This window comes from Euprymna scolopes, chromosome 17, assembly GCF_053919585.1.
Source record: "Euprymna scolopes isolate OS-2025 chromosome 17, ASM5391958v1, whole genome shotgun sequence".
Taxonomy (NCBI): Eukaryota; Metazoa; Mollusca; class Cephalopoda; order Sepiida; family Sepiolidae; genus Euprymna; species Euprymna scolopes.
The window spans coordinates 42,028,375-42,044,255 of NC_136498.1; the positions used below are offsets into that span (position 1 = coordinate 42,028,375).

The 15,881-nt window shown below is 33.2% G+C and overlaps 1 long non-coding RNA gene across 1 annotated transcript in view; it reads right to left on the bottom strand.

Annotated features, from left to right (window-relative positions):
* Window positions 1-11,013: 11,013 nt before the first annotated feature.
* Window positions 11,014-15,881, bottom strand: part of LOC145297079 (uncharacterized) — a 146,377-nt gene continuing 141,509 nt past the window's right edge. The window contains exon 2 of the long non-coding RNA XR_013870103.1: window positions 11,014-11,902. This is a non-coding gene — a long non-coding RNA (uncharacterized LOC145297079). The remainder of the gene's footprint in view (window positions 11,903-15,881) is intronic.

The window sequence follows — 15,881 nt, forward strand, 5'->3', positions numbered from 1 at the left end:
TTTTTATTATTCTATATTTTTATTATTCTATATTTTTATAATTCTATATTTTTATTATTCTATATTTTTATTGTTCTATATTTTTATTATTCTATATTTTTATTATTCTATATTTTTATTATTCTATATTTTTATTAATCTATATTTTATTATTCATTATTTTTATTATTCTATATTTTTATAATTCTTTATTTTTATTATTCTATATTTTTGTTATTCTATATTTTTGTTATTCTATATTTTTATTATTCTATATTTTTATTATTCTATATTTTTGTTATTCTATATTTTCATTATTCTATATTTTTACTATTCTATATTTTTATTATTCTATATTTTTGTTATTCTATATTTTCATTATTCTATATTTTTATTATTCTATATTTTTATTATTCTATATTTTTATAATTCTATATTTTTATTATTCTATATTTTTATTATTCTATATTTTTATTATTCTATATTTTATTGTTCTATATTTTTGTTATTCTATATTTTTGTTAATCTATATTTTTATTATTCTATATTTTTATTAATCTATATTTTTATTATTCTATATTTTTATTATTCTATATTTCTATTATTCTATATTTTTATTATTCTATATTTTTATAATTCTATATTTTTATTATTCTATATTTTTATAATTCTATATTTTTATTATTCTATATTTTTATTATTCTATATTTTTATTATTCTATATTTTATTATGCTATATTTTTGTTATTCTATATTTTTATTATTCTATAAGGATTTTTTATTTTGTAAAGATTCTAGCGGCCTATTTAAGTGCAATTGTTTGAATATCTCTTGCACTTGGTTCACCAGGTATATTTACCAGGTAGTTTTTGAAATTCTTTTTCATGGGTTCAGTTGTTCCTATAATAACTGAAATGATAATCTTCTTAAGATTCCATTTTCTTTTCATGCCATCGTTATCTTTTCTCTTTCAGCACTGTTTTACCCAGCACCATTGGAGACACTAACTTCTACTAAAGTTGCTTCTTTCTCCTTCTGTTTCCATGGTCCTGGGTATGACCTTAAACTATATCCAGTGGTGAAGCCCCAGTTTGCGGGCTTTGGGGAGTGTGGAGCCACCCTATAATTGCCATTGCTCCCAGATTCACTCTGACCCGGAATGGTAGTACCTGTTAGTGTCCCAACTATGGGTTAAATAGAAACCGACTTGAAAACCACAAATATATTCTATTAAAAAGTTTTCTTTAAAATCTTTGGATTCGGCATTAAATAACCTAAAAAGGGTTGATATGCCGTAAAACAAAAACAACCAACCAACCAACCAACTTCTGTTTCCATACCACTATATAAGGTTTTATGGCTCCGTTTTCTAGATACGTAACTGTAGAAATTGGATAGTCATAATGGATGTCGTATGAGTTGTGCGTGTGTATATTCAGTCACTTTTCTTATAGACAACCCGTGCGTCTATGCTCTCTTTTTAAATCGATGCTGTTATCATCTTGTTCCTTCATCATTTTAGACCGACGTCTCATGTATGAGGTCATAAATCATCTTCCCGTTATGTTCTACCTTAGTGGATGGCATTATCCTTTTGGTGACGTCATTGCTGCGAAAACAAACACATAACATAACAGACAGGGCAGCACAGGATACGAAACTACGTCTTCCTTTGGGCCCCTCATGTGATCATCATGGGCGGTGTATTACCATTACTCATAGATCCATTCTAACTAAGAGCCGTAATATTTGTCAAGTTTCAATTGTTTAACTATAATCTATCGTTTGCAAACTGTATCCCTACACTACAAATTAATTTATAACAGTTTTTTTTTTCATTTCTTTCTTTTAAGATAATAATGCTGCCAAATCCACTGCTTACATTCCTCTGCTTTTTATTGATACCAGCCGAGAGCTCTTTTTAGTATCCTCGCTGTTCCCTTAAGTGCAATTGTCTGGATTTCTCTTGCGCTTGGTTCACCAGGAATATTAGTTAGGTAAGACTTAAGGTTCTTCTTCATAAGCCCTGTGGCACCTATCATAATTGGTATGATTGAAATCTCCCTAAGATTCCTATTTCTTTTCATATCCTTCATGAGACCTTGATATGTTGTTTGTTTCTCCCTTTCAGCTCTGTTAGGGACACTCATTTCAACCAAGGTTGCACTCTCTCTATCTTATTCCATATAACTATGTCAACTTTTACAGCAGCATTTTCAAGGTAGGTGGCTGTCGGGACTACATAGTCGTAATGTATCATTTCCAACAGTTCTTTCACGTTGATGTCTCAACGACTTGCTAGTACACTGGATGTTTACAACCTATGAGTATACTTAACAAGATGTGCACATAAATCGATGCTGTCAATAACTCGTTAAATCAAACACAGCGTATTCGTCAATATTACAACGTTGACAAAAATACAAAATTTTACGATTTTTAAAAATTAAATTATTCCAACTGTGCAAAGTAAAAAATAAAGAAAAAGAGCTAAACGAAACCCAGAAATTAAAACTATCAATAAAAAAATAAACTTTGCTCATTGTGTTAAATTGATTGTAAACTACCATGAAGAAAGTGAATTTCACTGAAAACATCATAATTTTTTACATATGTTGCAATTTAATTGGCTAGTGGAATTTAACGGTGGAACACGTAAAATGTTACATTTGATGCATTAAGTTTATGTTACGTTTGACACACATAGTAATTTTAATGTAATACTTGAATAAAAAATGCGACCCGTTGGGTCACTCACTGAGGTCGAGTTAGAATACTTGGATCAAGAAGGTGAGATTTTAACACCAGTTACATTTAAGAAAAAAGTCCATTAAAAAATTAGTACTCTTGATCAATATACAGGGGCTGCACAAATAGGTATAGAGTAACGTCACATGAGTAAAATTAGTGACATAATATGCTGAAGCGAAAGTGACTTTTATTTGTTTTTCTTTTTATCACTGTACACCTACTTTTGCACCTCTGTATATCAATCCGCTTCGCTACCCCGTCTCTCTCTCTCTCTCTTTCTTTCTCTCTCTCTCTCTCTCTCTTTCTTTCGTTCTTTGTGTAATGTTGTCCGGGAACTAACATGTTGTACGCCTCAGTCACAAAGAACAGAAAAGAACTTCAACTCGCTTGTTTTATTGTACATTTATTCCCTCGTTCTCTCGTTACCGCTGTGGCGAATCTCACGTGATCCTTTTCCTTAACGTTATTCACGCCTCCCACGTGATCTCAAACCTACTCCACGTCTCTAACGTGATATTTTAAAAGTTTTGTTTTTCCCTACCGATGACGTCTTTAGCATGTATTTGCATACGCGCGTCCTATGTTACATTTGTATTTCCCACTGATTTTCCTTCTGTCTTTCCCTCTGCCTCTCGTTAGCTCCTTCTCTTGCTCGTTATCTTTATTTTCTTTACAACTATCGATGGATAGTAGAACGTTACCTGAAAGTTCAGCATTTAAATTCCTGAGCCTAACATTTACATGTCACATGAGTTAGAACAAACATATAGAAGACTGCGGGTAATAAGGCGAGCACCATCGACCAAATTAGAAAAATACTCACACCTGCCAGTATCTTATATCTCTTCAAATTCCTTTTTCATCCATGCAGGAAGTTATGCTGGTACAACAACCACTAGTATCGGCACAGCATGGATTGCCAAGTTATGACCATAAGAAGAATAAGTCGACAGTCACAGCTTTTTATTCATTTTTAAATTGGTTTATTTCAGCGAATGCCAGTATTTTTTTCTGACAAAGAGAGGGGTGAACCTAAAGTCAATTGTACCTTTGTCCTGAGAGTGTCCGCCCATTGTCTGATTAGGATGGATGCGGTGGAAACTGGGAAGCTGATTGGCTAACTAAAAATTCAATAGACTGTGCGTATATAAAAACGCGAGGTAACCAGACGATTTCTCATGAGAATGATATTCTGTGTAGCTTAATTGCCATATATATTTTTATAACTTACTACCGAGCTCTGCTTATGCATTGAGCACTGTTGAAGTAAATACTAAAAATTTACGCATAAAATTATATTTTCGCATATTAATTAATGTGATAGTATGACTTAGTCATATATATATATATATATATATATATATATATATATATATATACTAGCATGGTGGTAGTAGGAAGGCAGGCTCGAACCCGTATCGCGAAGGAGGAAAAGAATCGAAAAAAAACGTTACGTCTTTGTTGTTACGACCACCGCCAAACCGGAAGTGACGTAGGTTTAAATTAAGGCTAGACCATCGAAAAGAGGGGATGACTTTCGAAAATTCGGTGAAAAAAGCGCCCCCTCCCTGTAGAAAAGTGGCCAGTTAAGGATAAAGAAATTAATGTTTTTAGCCAATTTTTCGGTATTTTTCGTCTGAAGGGTCAAGCTTCAAAACGATACTGATCTTGTGAAAATCAGTCGCCCCTGTCGAAAGTTTTAGGCAAACATGCAAACATACATACATAGATTTATATATTTATAGCTCTAATTTTCGACCTAAACCGATTAAAAAGCTTGCCCTATCTATGATTACGCTTTTTGTAAAATATCAAATGCTTAGACCAAAAATTGTCTGAGTAATTTGGTAGAGACCACAGAGGTAATTTTTTTTATCTTTGACTCTTATTATGACGCCTTAACATTTATTGTTTTGGGCTCAAATAAAGTTATTAAGTTAGATCCATGTCCAAGGAACCTATATCTAAAATTTCAAGTGTTTAGGCCCAAAATTGAATGAGGAGTTTGGTAGAGTTCTCAAAGGTCAAATCGTTGAACTTTGACTCCTTAACAGCCAAATGTTTGGCCGAAAACTGATTACAAAGATTTTCCCAAATCTCAGTACCCTGTATCTCAAATTTCGAGTCTGTAGACTTAAAATTGACAGAGTTATTGCGTAGGGAAATGTACACACACACACACACTTTCACTTTCACTTATATCTATCTATCTATTATATATATATATATATATATATATATATATATATATATATATATATATATTGGCATCAATCGTTGAACGTGTTTTAAACAATCAAATCTTTACATATTTTAATGCTTTTTTGTATATTATTTATGTCATATAATATCCTTAATTAAACTTTTTACATATATTTAAAGATATCAAAAGCTTTTCCTATAAAAATGGCAAACCTTACGGACTTCTAAAGAGGCCAATTTATTGGAGCTCGTATGGCAGGTGCTAGTGTAACAGAAACTGCGCGAATGCTTAGCGTTTCAAGAAGCGCTGTCTTAAAAGTAAAGACTGCTTTTAAAAGAGGACAAATGTCCTCAGAAAAGCACAGGTATGGTGGAAAGATGAAGATGTCTTAAAGAGTCCGTCGGACTGTTAAGCTGATTGTTAGAGAAAATCACATGACCACGGCTCGTAAAATCACTGCAGAGCTCAATAAACATTTACAGAACCTAGTTTCCACAAAAAACTGTTCGCCGAGAGCTGCACAAATCTAGATTTTACGGAAGAGCTGCAATTAAAAAGCCTTTGCTCACAAAAACAAATGTTTCAAAGCGATTAGAGTGGTGTAAAAAAATCCAAAATTGCTCCATCGAGCAGTGGAAAAATGTGATTTTCTCTGACGAATCATCTTTTTTACTTATTTCCGACAACCGGCTGAGTCTACGTTTGGAGACAGCCGAAAGAAGCATTGTATCCAGACTTCTCCCAAACGTATAGCATGGCGGGCGTTCGTGATGATTTGGGGTACTATTTCTTGGAAATCCGCTGGACCAATGATTACTCTTCATAGAAGAATTAACAGTCGAGACTATTTAGGAATTTTGGGTTACCAAGTTCATCCTATGGTTCAAGGACTATTTCCGAGGGGGGCGCCATCTTTCAAAATGATACAGCTAGAATTATTAAAGATTGGCACAAAAAGCATTCCAATGAAGTTGAGCATCAGATTTGGCCACCACAATCCCCACATCTAAACATTATTGAATATTTATGGTCGATTTTGGAGATTCAAATAAGAAATTGATTTCCGCCGCCATCTACTCTAAAAGAACTGGAGGATGTTTTAGCTGACGAATGGGAGAAAAATCATTTGGAAACAATTCACAATTTGTATGAATCAATACCTCGGAGAATTAAGGTTTTAATTGCCGCAAAATGTGGACCTACACCATATTAAAATAAATTTTGTTGATTTTTAAGGTGCTTCTTTTATTTCGTCCAACCCCTGTATATATATATATATATATATATATATATATATATATATATATATATATATATATATATATATATATATATATATATATAAAATAGAAAAATCTTATTTTTGAAACATTATTTAAATTTAAAAAACATTATAAACCTGTAAAAGGGGATACAAAATGTTTGATTATCTGACAAGGAGTACAATAAACTTGACTATTTATAGTTCTAGTATTCTTTTAGATAGCTCGATAGTGCAATACTAGAGCTATACATATTTTTTATAATTTACCGTTTCACTAGGATCAGAGACTTATGTTTATATTCATATAAAAAGGTGCAGTTTTATTTATCTGCATAAGCGTCCAATTGTTTCAGCCATTTACTGACATTTTTATATATAGTGCTTTGAATATATATTTTTATTTATTATGTTTATACTGTAGGGCATTCATCTGCGCTACGTATGCATAAAAACAAAACGATCACATCCACCTATAGTCTCTTCTCGCCGATACTCCGATTCACAATCAGTGATTTTTACGACAGTGAATTTTGTTTTGTTTTTCTTAAACATATATATGTGTGTGTGTGTGTGTGTGTGTGTGTGTGTGTGTGTGTGTGTGTGTGTGTGTGTGTGTGTGTGTGTTTCTCCACTGAAGATGAGTTATACACCTGAAAGGACCTATGGAATAAATATCATCCACAGTTTAAAAAAAAGAAAGAAAAACAAACCAATCAGATAAAATAAAGGAAATTATTTACTATTTGTTTATTTATCTACTCACAACGACCGTACATTCTAGTATTGTAAGCCTTCAAAACTACCTTTTATATTTATATATATACATATACATATATTCGTTGTTTTTTATTTTATTTATTTATTTTACGTATAAATCTGTAATCTATGGACACGTGTTTCGTCGTATATACTACTCACCAGTATATATATATATATATATATATATATATATATATACGAATATTTTTCCGGATTCTAATACAATTTCCGATTCTGTTTTATATTCCCGAGTACGATGCAATTCCCGATTCTGATTCTTTTTAAATTTCTTATTAAAGAGTTGTTTTTTTTTACGGGGGATGGTAAGGGAATAAACATAACTACCCATGTAATTTGTGCATATATTTTCGCAAATGTAAAAGTACACCTGTGAGGGTAATTCATTTTTTTATTTTTATTTTACTGGAAGTTAAAAATCAAAATATATTTATCATTTTACCGTTAATGAAAACTTCATACATAAGCAAAAACAAAAAAAAGGCAATAAAAATAATCGTTTTTGGTATTAGAAAATAGGCACAAATTTTCCAATTCCGATACCAATACCGATTCAGATTGTTACGGTTCTGATTCCGATAAATCGTCCCAACACACACACACACACACACACACACACACACACATATATATATATATATATATAATGTATTGAAGACAACGATGGTTCAAGAACTATGTTTGAAACACGAAATGGTCTTTGGAAGAACTACACACACACACACACCTATATATATATATATATATATATATATATATATATATATATATATATATATATATATATATATATATATATATATATATGTTTATATATATATTGTATTGAAGACAACGATGGTTCGAGAACTATGTTTGAAACACGAAATGGTCTTTAGAAGAACTCCAAACAGACACACACACACACACACACACGCACACACGCGCACGCACACACACACACACACACACACACACACACAATCTGTAACCATCATTGTCTCCTATACACTTGTGTACACGTGACAAGGTTGAAGAGCGATTTCCCGCCTGACAAATAGGAAATTGTTTTCCATTGAAGATTAGAAGAAAACGTCAATTCGATAGTTGCTCTTCATCATGATGCGGATAACCTAAAGAAAAGAAATGTCAACGGCAACAGTGATGTCATCCCGTTGCCTTGGTGACAATGGATAAAGATGAATGGTCAAGCCATGACCTATTCTACAAAAAAAACACTCTTGCCTCCTGGCATATGAGCCTTGCTATAGATTGAAATTATAATTTTACTTACTATGAGTTCTCGCACGTGTAATTATCTGCTGTTACCCACCAGCAAGTGGTTTTCCCTGAAGTCTGGGTGACTATTAGTCTACCCAAATTTTCAGAACTCTCCGCTTTTTTTCAGTCATCATTCCAAAAACATTGTAACTCGTGGCAGCTGTTTACCATAAAATTCACGCTGATAGTGCTCGTTAGTTAAATCTGGAACCTGAGTTGTATTCCAGTATACTCGATACCCTTTGAATAGAAGTCAGATTATGTGATTATGTTTATCTACTATGATAATTTGACTTCTTGTGGTTTCGTGTAATTTTTTCTGTGTTTCTAATTATGTTTACACGGTGCCATTGCATTGAAGTTTTTATTTGATTTATCGGCGTTATTTCGTTATGTAAGGCGTTCCCACACTCGAGTTTTTTTTTTTTTTTTTAATAGTTTAGTTTTTAAATTGTCTTTATCAATGCGGTTGTTTTTATAAGATATACTCTGCGTTTAATTCTAATTTTCATGAGTCTTTTTTTTTCAGATTTTTGAAAATTTTACTAGTGTTAATAGTAGTTCTATAACCCTTTCTGTTCTCTTAGACACTTTTGTTTATTAAGTCTTAACTCTGTGATATAATTAGACAGCGAAATCTACTGTTGCGCAAGTTTTGACTAACTGTCTTATCATGTTCGTTTTTTTTTTTTGTTTTTTGTTTTTTTGTTGCTTATACGAGTTTGTGTGCTTGTATTTCTATTTCTCGGGGATTTTCTGCCTTCCACTTTCCAATACTGTCGTCTGCATTGTTGTCAGTGGACAATATTTGTTTCTGTATTTCTTTTTTCGGGCTGGGATTTGCCATTTTGTTTTGTCATTTATCTTTCGCTGTTCAAATGTTTTTTTCCTTGTGTAACGTTACTCAAACAACCAACACGTTGTATGCTCAGTCGCAAAAATAGGTTGGTTGGTTGTTTTTGTTTTACGGCATATCAACCCTTTTCAGATTATTTAATGCCGAATTCAATGATTTTGAAGAACAATTTTTTAAATAGAGTATATTTGTTTGTTTTTTTTAAGTCGGTTTCTATTTAACCCAGAGTTGGGACCCTAACAGGTACTACCAGTCCGGGTCAAAGTGGACTTGGAAGCAATGGCAATTAAAGGTGGCTCCACACTCCTTAAAGCCCACAAGATGGGGCCTCATCCTCGCATATAGTTTAAGGTCATATCCAGGACCGCAAAGAATAGGAAAAACTTCAGCTCACTTATTCTTTGCAACAACGACATTTATTTCCTCATTGGTACGGCCATGACGTCCCCCACGTGATCGTCTTCTCGAGCGTAATTCACGCTTCTAACGTGATCTCGAACGTTTTCCACGTCTCTCACGTTCTCTTTCTCTTCTTATAGTTTTTTTCTTTACCGGCGACGTAATTTCGCATGCATTTGCGTCCGCGCGTCCGTGCTATGTTACACTTGGCAATGTGGAGGCGGCCTCGAACGATATTTCTTTGATAAGTTTTATAAATGTCCTATGAAAGTTTTTAGATATCTATTCTGATTTTCTCGACTTTTGTTTTCGTATTTAGTTTTAGTTTCCGTATTTTTTGTTATATATTTTCTAAGCTCGTTTATCGCATCATTTACCTAGAGAAGCGACGGTGGCTCGGTGGCGTGGTGGTTAACCACACGAACTGACAACCGGGGTGTTCCAAGTTCGAATCTAGTTCGTTCCACAGAAGCACTTTATATTTAGGGGCGTTGGCAACCTTCACGTTGTCACTCCTGTAAGTATTCGATATCCTTCTAGAACGAATTCTTAACAGAAAGATACCTGGGAAACGAATGCCAGAAAATCATCGTGAATAATACTCTACACATCATCTACGCAGTCTTCTATTCTTACAATCATTACCCCTTCTTTTCTGTTTACATTTTTTTTTCACTTTTCAGCGACTGACTGCAGTTTCACGACATGTTCTACTGTCAGACGTGTATTCTTGTCCCATACATTTATATATATATATATATATATATATATATATATATATATATATATATATATATATATATATATATATAAATGTCTTGAACAAATAGCGAGGAGTCGAATTTGAACGTTAATTTTTCAAATTTACTTCCAGCATATTAAGACGAGAAATTATCCTGTCGTTAACATAAGTATAAACCATGACTCTATATAATATTCTGTTTCTTAGTTAGCTCGTATGTTACGTTTTCAAAAAGGCCAAATACAATTTTTTAAGACCAAACTGATTCAAAATAGCTAAATTCTGGAAATTTGGCTTTTAAAAGACCAATCTGGGAACCCTGGACAAAAATATGAAAGTGACGTCTCTTTGATGTAGTCTAGTTTTCGAATAAAATAGAACTCCGGGATACGGCATTAAAAATTAGTAACAAAATACAGTATGGTATATAATACACTTGCATATAATCAAGTAACGTTATAAATAACACTGTAAAGCGGGGGAAATACCGTAACCAGGGGTCGGAAAACATCGTATTCCACATCGTAACCTGAAAAAAACGTATCGTAAGGTCACCATCTCCTGTGGTTCTGCTGTATCATTATAATAATATAAGATAATGGTTGTGATGGTCTGAGAAAGGAAATTGAAGTAGTTTCAACGTGCAACTGTTCTTCCTAGAAGAAACGAGTCAGCGAAATGTTACGTAACAAAAGAGAGCATTCGAAAGAAAAGGCAACAAAAAAAAGAACAATATTGTCTGCCAAAAGTTGCTGGACTGAAGGATTAAATTAAAGATTGTCTCTTACAACATAACTTTATTATTTATATTCAACTATACAGCTTAATACAGGGTGTCCCAAAAGAAGCTGACGAATTTTAAATTTGATTAACTTCCTCAATATTTAAATTATGCTTACCAATTTTCATATGTAGCTAAATGAGCCTCTCCGTGATATTTTGAGATATACTAAGATATCATAGTCTACTTATTCTAATTTTATTTCCACAACTTAATCTAGAATATGTTTTTCACAAGGTCTAATTTTAGTTATGAAAAATGATGTTATTCAAATGTCCACCATTTTCATTTTCACACTCTTGTGCTCTCTGCAGGTCATTGTCCAGCACATCACTTAATGTTTCAGGGATTATGACCCTAATTTCTACTTCTATATTGTTTTTAAGAGTATTAATTGTGGCTAGTTTGTTTGCGTATACCCGTTATTTGAGGTAATCCCAAAGGAAGTAATTGCACATGTGAGATCTGGCGAGCGGGGTGGCCAATTTATCTCCCAGACACAAGAAATTATTCGGTTGCAGAAATTATCCTGGAGCAGATTTAATGTTTCTCGTGTCGTACGCGCCGTTGCACCGTCCTACTGGAACCACATTGATCGAGAGACCCCAATTTGACTTGATCTTCTTCTTACTGATGTGGATGGATCCTCGGCCACAATCTCTGCTAATAGATTTAGGAAGGTCACATACAGACCTTGGCTCATTAAATCGAGCCACCATAGCTTTTATTGTAGTGGGAGTAGGGGAGTTTCTTGTGTTGAAGTTTCGTCGAAATTCTCTTTGAGTTTCTGATAGTGACTCATTCAACTGAAAATACGACTCTACGATGAATATCCGCTCCTCGGTAGTGTAAGGACTCATGATGACCTGGGAAGGGTTACTGTAGATAATCTGAAAAAATAAAAGAAAAATATAAAAAATTAAGAATTTTTAACCATCAGCTTTTTTTGGGACACCCTGTATTAGTTTCTTAGTATTTATTAGTATTTATTAATTTGTTTTATTTGGATCAGTTCTATATTTTAAATACAGTGAACACTATTTTCGTAGCAATATTAATAAACTTACATTTGCTGTGTATTATTGGTTTTTCTTTCCAAAATGATAATTTCCTGCGATATCCACAAGAAATATCAACTTTATTAAAACATATTTATTGATTCAATATATTTTTCATTCCGTGGAATTTCCTACTAGTTAATAAATATTCTCTGTGTGAGAATTTAAATGTTTTATGGGGCATAATATGGGAGCAATCTTTCATTTAAAAGAGTTGCATTGAATTTGACGCAGAATAATTAGAGACCAAGTTTGCACGATTCCGTGAGTTTCGATTTCTTAAAACCATTTAAGCTAAACTTTTAGACATTTTCTAGACTCCAAATCATTTAACGGATTTTGATCAAATTGGAATAAGGGTTCTAGCTATAAAGTTTATTATCATTTTAGCACTTTAATCTACGTAACGGAGCATAAAACTGATGGAAAACTGTTCTGTTTGGCAAGTTCCATTTACCCGTCATTAGACAATCATTTTCCTTGTCATAAATAAACAAAGAACGTGATCCAAAGTCACATTCCTGCATCGTAAACATGATAGAAAAATGGCATGCGTGCATTTTATATCTAAACTAGCAGGTCGCCCAGCGTTGCCCAGTCGTAAAATACGCCTAAATATTATATTTTAATCAATACAGAAACTAAGATATGTGCATGCGAGTATTATGTTTTTTTTAACAGTTCATTTTTTTGTAAGTTAAAAAAATACTCGAGCTGAGATCGAAACCAAAACTTAAAAACAGGGAGTCAAGTACAATAACTATTAGCCCAGCTTGACAGGATTCTTTAAAAAGTGTTTTCAAACCTACTTATTTTTAACATAAATAATTTTACATGTGCAGATTCAAGAAGAGGCATTTGTGAAACAGTTAGTAAACAGATAGAAATCACTAACAATTTTTCAATTTTGACCCACTAAGCAGTCTTTTTTTCCGGGTGAAAACTGATTAAAAAGTTTTCCACGTGTCTGAATACCTATATACTGAATATTAAGTTTGTAGATCAAAAGTTCGTTGAGTATATAGGTTGAGAAGTGTTTTCGCACACACATTGTCATTTTTCTATAGACAGATAGATTACTAATGATAGTATACATTGAAATCGTACGGATAAAGAAGTATATAAATTTGTCTTAAGAAATAACATGGCGATTTTGAGATAGCTCGCATGAAAAAAAGGGCAAATATATTAAATGGGTGAAGTGTATCAATAGGAAATTAAATATTTTTTAATAGAAATTGCTCCAACAAGGCATGGAGCCAATTGATGTAAGAAGCTGAAAATACAACTTCAAATGTTGTATCATGTGAGGTGAGAGATATTGAAACAGTCGTATGCTATATTGTTCTTATAACACCTGTTATAAACGTATACATCGATATGATACCGACGTATAAACTGAGTCATATTGTATTAGAGTTATAACACGGGTATATATTACAGTTCATATTTATATAAGGTATCACTTTTGTATAAGAATAATAATATATACTTCATATCTTCTTTCTGCTGAACTCCGTGACGAAACATGAAATAACCGACACCATCCAATTGAGGCATATGTTCTTCCTTCTTTTGTCAAACCACAGATAGGGTATGGCATAAAGGTTTACTTCATAAGATCGCTAGCTATGGTATAGCTGGAAAAGTCTTCTCAATTATTAATTCATTTCTTTCTGATAGGTTCATAAGAGTAGTAGTTGAGGGGCAAAAATCAGAAGCTCACAGTATTAATGCCGGTGTCCCTCAGGGATCCATCCTGGGCCCAACTCTTTTCCTGATCTACATTAATGATCTTCCAAATCATATCCTTATATCATTTGTAGACATTTATGCTGATGACACTACCATTTACGGTACCACATCTAAGACAGTAAACGACCAAGTTCTCTCCAATTCTCTCTCCTCTGATCTTGAGCACGTAGTACAATGGGGAAAGGAGTGGCTGGTTACTTTTAATGCATCTAAAACCAAGCTTCTCTCTTTACATCATCAACATTCTAATCCACATTTGTCATCAATTGAAATGAATGGCTCTTGTCTTCAGGAGGCCTCAAGTTTTGACAAGATTCTGGGCTTGACCATTACTCCTGATCTTAAATGGAACACGTATATCAAATCTGTTGCCAAGGCCACTGGAAAAATGGTGGGATCTTTCTATCGATCCGGTAGATATCTCACTGCTGATGCTATTCTCTATCTATATAAGAGCCAGGTACGTCCAAGGATGGAATACTGTTGCCACATCTGGGCAGGAGCTGCTAGAAAGGACTTGTCCTGCCTTGATAGGGTTCAAAATAGACTTCGTAGCCTCGTAGGAGATGTCCTTTTCTCCTCCTTGCAACCTCTATCTCACAGAAGAGATGTTGCGAGTTTGTCTCTGATGTATCGTTATTTCCAAGGAAAGTGTTCAACTGAGCTTCAATCTATGGTCCCCCCTCGCAAAACTTTCACAAGAAACACTCGTCTAGCTGTAAACACTATCAATAATTTCCCCCACTCTTTATCTGTGCCTAAACCTAAACGTAGATTTCATGAACAAAGCTTCTTTCTTAGAACTGCACGCCTGTGGAATTGTCTTCCGTTTTCCTGCTTTCCGGCTGACTACAATATGGTTGTGTTCAAGTCTAAAGTAAATAAGTTCTTGATGAGCCGTTCCATATAAGTTATCAAATTTACCAAATTTTCATTACTGATGATTACTATATTAACCAATTTCTACTGTACACTCTTTAACCCTTATCCTTGAGTGGCCTCTGGGCCTTGATAATGTGGTGATGCCTTTGTAAAAAAAACAAAAAAAACAACAAAAAAAACACAGAACACCACTTTATATTTTTAAAATATAAATTTATTTCAGTTGTCTCAAATGGTCTTCAAATCGTCTGCATTTCTTGTCTACATGCTTGTTCTACCTAGCCTCGCTTCCTGTCCGTCTGTTCACTCCCATAACCAAGTTCCAACTCTCCTGCCTGTTCCCGACCTCTTAACCTCAGTTCTGGTGACGTAACCAATTAAAAGACACGTCTTCTTAACGTGACCTTCTGTGTCACGTACGCCTGTTAAAGGTTATTTTGTTTATTTTTAACCTAGCTAATTTATATAAACATCTTCAGCTAAAATCCATTGCTACACTTTATTCTATAAACAATAAATAACTCCCAATACAAACTATTTTAAGAATATCATTGAATAGATAGAATAACTAATTAACTTTTAACAATGTTAATTATCTAACAAAAGTAAAAGAATTGTCAACGATAGGTGTGATATGGATAGACTCCGATTCAGAAAGCAGTAATTCTTTCCCTTTTGTCTGAAACATCGTTCAGTGAACCGCGAGAAATACTTTTGAAATTTAAACATTTATTTTTAAATGTTTTTAATGTCTGTCAGAGTGATTTAATCATTATATGATGATCTGCGCATATGAGCTAAATTGACCGACTTTATTTCAACTGAGAGTACTCAACGATCAGAAACAAGTTTATTAAAGGGGCTAACATAATTATGTATATATATATATATATATATATATATATATATATGTGTGTGTGTGTGTGTGTGTGTGTGTATTTATTTAATATATACACGCGCAAGTTACTGACTTGATTGGTCTTTACTTACTAAAGGAGATAGACAGGAAAATTCCAGGTTTGAATGAGGGGGGGGCTTTATAGGGATGACGCTCTTTTTGTAGTTAATTCTAGCGATCGTATTACGTAAAAATCAAGAAAAAACATCAGAAGTGTTTTTAAGGAATTAGGATTAGAGATAACAATTGACAGCAATTACAAGAAAGTTAACTTTC